This window comes from Leptidea sinapis, chromosome 34 (genome assembly GCF_905404315.1).
Source record: "Leptidea sinapis chromosome 34, ilLepSina1.1, whole genome shotgun sequence".
NCBI classification, from domain to species: domain Eukaryota; kingdom Metazoa; phylum Arthropoda; class Insecta; order Lepidoptera; family Pieridae; genus Leptidea; species Leptidea sinapis.
This window is the reverse complement of record NC_066298.1, coordinates 10,244,282-10,250,281: the sequence shown is the minus strand read 5'-3', so window position 1 is coordinate 10,250,281 and position 6,000 is coordinate 10,244,282. Positions and strand designations below refer to the sequence as shown.

General features: G+C 32.9%; 1 protein-coding gene across 1 annotated transcript in view; it reads left to right on the top strand.

Annotated features, from left to right (window-relative positions):
- The first annotated feature begins 3,069 nt into the window (after positions 1-3,069).
- The window catches only part of LOC126975113 (diuretic hormone class 2), a 74,734-nt gene continuing 71,803 nt past the window's right edge, over positions 3,070-6,000 (top strand). The window contains exon 1 of the mRNA XM_050822939.1: positions 3,070-3,133. The gene's annotated coding sequence lies outside the window, so the exon portion shown is untranslated. The remainder of the gene's footprint in view (positions 3,134-6,000) is intronic.

The following is a 6,000-nucleotide window of genomic DNA, read 5'->3' as shown; positions in this document are numbered from 1 at the left end:
CAATTTTACCATTCACATTTTTCTTCCTGTTTTAAATTTTTTTCAAGATCGATGGATCTTCTTTCAAAAAAATATGGTAAAGGGCACATAACATTTATTTATCATGCCTCTTTCAGTTGAAGAATGTGCTAGGATCGTGGCTTTTCTGGAACTAGGCATCAGTATGCTTCGCACTGCAAGAACGGTGGGTGTGACGATACGAACGGTCCAGAAGGTAAAGCGAAGGTACGAAGAGACTGGACACCATCTGAGGAGACCTTGTACTGGCAGACCCAGGTGTACCAGTGCCCGAGAAGATCGTTATATTATTTCCACTGTGTTAAGAAATCGCCACCAAAATGCAGTTGAAGACAGCAACAGCTACTTCAGACCCGGAGGGACTACATTAGTGACAGTACAGTGAGAAGAAGACTTGCTGAAGCAAATTTGAAACCCCGAAGACCAGCGAGTGGCCCAAAACTCGAGAGACAGCATCGAGTAGCGGGACTGCGATACACCTGTGAACACATGCAGTGGGATGAAGAAGAATGGTCAAGAATTTTGTTTGCAGATGAGTCTCGATTCTCCCTTTACACTTCTGATGGAAGGCGAAGTGTTTACAGGCGACCTGGTGAGCGATACCTTCAAGCCTGCATCTCAGAAAGAGTCCAATACGGTGGAGGCAGTGTACATGTATGGGCTGGCATATCTTCAGAAGGTCGCACAGAGCTAGTAGCCATAGAAAATGGCACCCTCACTGGGCAAAGATATGCTCAAGAGATTCTCAATGAGTATGCAGGGCCGTATTTAGCAAATATGGATGATGGATCGATGCTGATGCATGATAATGCCCGGCCACACACGGCTCATATCGTACAAGAGTATATTCAGGAGGTCGGTATCAGCGTGATGGCTTGGCCATCAAGAAGTCCTGATCTCAACCCGATTGAACACGCCTGGGATGAGCTTGGGAGGCTAGTCAGAAATCGTAGACCACCACCTACTACCCTCAGGGCACTAAAGCAGGCCCTGGTAGAAGAATGGGAGAATATTCCCCAACATCGGCTCCGAAACCTAGTGTTCAGTATGCCAAACCGGCTCGAAGCTGTAATCAGAGCTCGAGGAGGCAATACCAGTTATTAAAAATTAAATAACATGTAATACATTTTAGTTGATTTTTTTTACACTAAACTAAAAATGTCTATTTTCATTGTTTTATCTTTTTTAAGTTAAAAATGTTACTAATGTATAATTTTAGTTTCTAAGAATTAAAGCCTATAAGATTTGCAACAAAACGTTTTTAATCTTAAATCTCTACCTTCTATAGTTAAGAAAAAAATTTAATTTGAAAAGTGTGATACTTACTTTTGCAGGCCAGTGTAGAATCAAACACCACACCCGTTGCTTGTCATCATCGTGCTATTCACACAAACAGACAGGTGTTTCAAACTATAATTTTGAATTATAGCAGCAGAAATTTAAAACTTAATTAAATAGCAAATATTATTATAAGTGATGGAATCGCTTAAATTTAGTAAGCTTGGTGATCAAATATTAATTTGAAATTGAAATGAGATATTATAATGTCAAGTTAAATATAAATGTAAAATATAATTCAAGAATATATTTGTACATCTTTTATCTCAATATTTATTAAAATTATTGTAGTATGTATTGTCTTGGAGTACATGCTTCGGATAAATCTTCAAATTATTTAGACATAATATACCTAAACGAAAACTTTTAGGTATATTATGTCAATTTAGGTATATATATACAAAAGTATCTTAATATATATAAATCCAGTGTCCTGATGTTTGTTTCCAGTGACCTCCTAAAGTAATGAACGGATTTTAATGGAGATTACTTCACGGAGTGCAGTTTGAGAAATAGGATAGTTTTTATCTCGATTTGGGACCCATAATTATTTTTATTTCCAATATTTGTTTTGTATGGACATAATATTTTCTATGGGAGAATTTATTGACGCACAGTTTGACAGTTCTGCTGTGAAACAATTTCGTTATAAAAGGAGCATATTTTACGAAATAATTCTTGATGTTACGAAATATTATTGACAAATTAATAAAAAACAGTATTTTATTTATAATGTACAGAGCAATGTCTTTATGGGAAAAATAAATAAAAATCTGTTTAAGCATATGCCAATGCAGCACATTCATACGATACCCCCTTCCCCCACACATGACACGGTTAACTCAAATCATAGAGATTCTTTTTTTCCTTTTTTCTCTATACTTGTAGTAGGTCTTGATTCTAGGTCAACGGAAAATACCTTGTATAGACAAACGGACCACAATGTGATCCTAAAAGGGTTCCGTTTTTTCCGGGAGTATATAACCCTAAAAAATTACTATAATGTGCTAAGAAGAAACAGGCTAGTTAACATGATTATACATATTCAGACATAGTTTTAAATAAATATAACATAATGCACTTTAAATTTAAATACTACTTCACTACTTTATAACGAGATAATTTACTCAATATGCTGTAGAACACTATATTTTATATAAATAACGTTAACTTATATTCAGATTTAGTTATTACAAGTGTTTTCATTGATTCACGCAGGTGTTAAATGTTTCATTCGATTTAATGAGTAAATTATTAAAACGTGCTCTGAAAAGGTCATGCTTAAATAATAATAAAAATTTAACTTGTACGCAAACACTAGTGTTAAAACACAGTTACAATTACACGCATTTTAATCCTTTAAAAAGTGTTTTATTTATTACAAGTGATTAACCGCCAATTGCAGAAAGCATCCTTTAAGTTAATATTTCTTTAAAAATAATACCATCACTTTCATTTTGACAGTCTAAGATAACATGTCATATAATGAAACATTGACTTTAAATATACTTTCTGCAACTGGCTAAATATCATATGATAACGTCTTAAAAGACAATACTTTATGTGTGTGCTTCGATAATAAAAACAAATAGTAATAAATGTTAATTTCGGTTGTGAAGATTGGAGTGGTAACTATGTTAGACGTCCACTGATTATGTGGGCGTTGGGCGGTCACAATGCTATATAAGCTGAGCTTTAGGCGGGCGGCGGTAGAATACTTGTTGCTTTCACCAGACACCGACGTCGAAAGTGCCCTCGCAACTTTATACGTCACCAGGTCAGTCTAGATTAGATACATTTAAATATCAACTTACAGTAGGCCATATTATTTATACTAGTCTTTTCCCTAACTTAATCCAGACTGAAATTAATTGGATAAGAATTTAAAAATATAAGCCTTGTTTTTTATTAACAGCAACGTATTTCTTATTAAAATTTGCAGTATACATAAATGCACTCTCTCTATTTCAATTGTGTTTAATCGTAAAAATATTTCATCTTTATAATATTAGTACAGATAATTATTGCTGTTTAATATAACACGACATAACAGTTACACTTATTATTAATAAGTTAATATTTAATAAAACAGGTATTGTCGAGTTCTTACCTGATTTTTCCCAAATAAGCTTAGCAAAATAGCTTTAACAATTAGTGGTAGTGATAAAAATATTATGGTTTATATTTCATATAATTCAACATTATTTTGTATATATTAAGCAATCTGTAATAATAGTTATAATATATATAGATTAAATACTGTATTTTTAGTAAAAAGCAGCAAATCAGATCAATTCATATTTTTAAGAACAAATTCATAAAAATACATGACACAGATCGAGGTGATATTTAGAAATCTTGAAAAGCACAAGCAATAAAATTGAAAACTTATCGTATTATCATTTAAAAAAATCATAGCTTATATACACTGCAACAAACAAACTGTTTAGGGGAAATTAAAATTATTTTAAATATTTATGCTGTGAAACACTAAAAAAAACAAGGATATATACTTACTTTCTTCTTGCACTTATTAAACAAAATTATGTATATCAAAGTTCGTATAACAAAGTATGTGAAAGGCTCAAAAGGCATTTATTTTCTCAAAATTGTTTCCTTTAGAATCCTTTCGACGTCATTTCTTATATACTTGATACTACTTCGCATCGGAAATAAAAAGCGTTCTGAGAGAGAAGAAGCGGTGCAAGAAATTCCCCCAGCATTATTTTGCGCTCTTTTTAATAAAATATACATTATTTCTACTGCCATTGCTATTGCTATAAAATAATCATAATCTAGTCCCAGGTTATCGGATCACTTAGATATGCAGCTGTGGAGTAGAAGGATTTACCATAGAGCCATTTTTTTAATAAAACATTTAAATTTATTTATAGATAATGCCTGAATGGCTAGTACTTTCTTATAAAAGTGTACATAATAGCTGTATACATTTACTATTATAGCTGTTATATATCTTATGAAGCCTACTAGAATTAGTCACAAAAAATTTCCTTATTTCTAGTGTTATAATAATAAAAATCTCTATTAAGAGGATATCTATAATTGTATAAATGAGTAATTAATATTATCACTGACGATAATTATTAATGTAAAGATTACTCCTTCAGTTTTGTTTTAATACTAGCTGACCCGGCAAACGTTGTTTTGCCATATAAAGTATAATTCACACGATAGTTTTATAAGTAATAAAATATTGCCTATATTATAGCCTGTACATCATTTTGTTCTATTGTCAATAGTTTTTGCAGCGCACGCAAAAATAGGTTTTCGATTTTACACCTTGTGTTACAAAATAGCAATTTTATTACGGATCCCTAATTTTGAAAAAAAAAACATAGCCTATAGCCATCCTCGATAAATGGACTACCCAACACTGAAAGAATCATTCAAATAGGACCAGTAGTACCAGAGATTCGCGCGTTCAAACAAACAAACAAACAAACACTGCAGCTTTATAATATTAGTATAGATTAGCTGACCCGACAGACGTTGTTCTGTTCATTATAAAAAAAACTCTTGCGGATGGAATTTTGGAAAATCCTTATTAGGAAAATTCTTAGCTGACCTCTACTCGGTGAAAAGAATATACCAAATTTCAAGTCTTTAGCTCTAATGGTTCCAGAGATATCGTGATGAGTGACTATATACGTGGAAATCTCTAATGTATATATTATATAAATATGCTCAATATAGTGTTGGAATCATGCTTAAAATACAAAAAGGCGTATCAACTGACTATTTTCCAATCGGCAATAATGATTTCAAAAGCACAATGACTTTGCTGCGTTGCAGAATAATACCATTTCTATCTCGAGGCACGTTTTCTATCAGATATCTCATTCAAGTTTACCCAATCTCAGCCATAATATTTAATTTGAAATATATACATGAGATAAAAGAACTTGGCTTCCTTTATTTGAAAATTAATTTAAGATAGCTAACGCTTATAGTGTTAGAATAACTTCTCATTGTTTTAATATACTAGATATCATCTACAATATCCGGAAAAACATGAGGCTTTCATGGGAAAGAACCCTAAGGAACGGTAATTTGTTACCCGATGTTTTGTTACCCGGGCGGAGTTCAATTATAAACAATTTATGACGAGTACTCTATTAAATCCTGAAAAGCAAACTATATTCCCTCTAGCTCAGATTATATTTATACTAAATTTCATCCAAATCTGTAGATCTATTATTAAGCGTAAGAGTAAATAGCAGGCAGAGCTACTTTCATATTTTTAAAATTTGTACGGACACATTGCTATAAAATTTAGAATAACCCCAGCAGAAAGTGAAGTCTTATCAGTTTTTTATGTCAATATGGGACGAGGCGAGCAGGATATTCAGCTGATGGTGATTACCGTCCCCAACCCATTAGACGGTGCTGCTAAGGATTCTTGAAAAACACAAACATTCTGAGTGGCACTACGATTACGTTCGTCTCTTCTTCTGACCGAAACACAATAATACTTACACATTACTGCTTCACGGCAGAAATAGGCACCGTTGTGGTACCCATAATCTAGCCGGTATTCTGTGCAAAGGAGCCTCCCACAGGTCTTATCTTATTTCTTAGATAAGCAAATTTTATTCCACCTGGTCGCCATATACAAATCACATA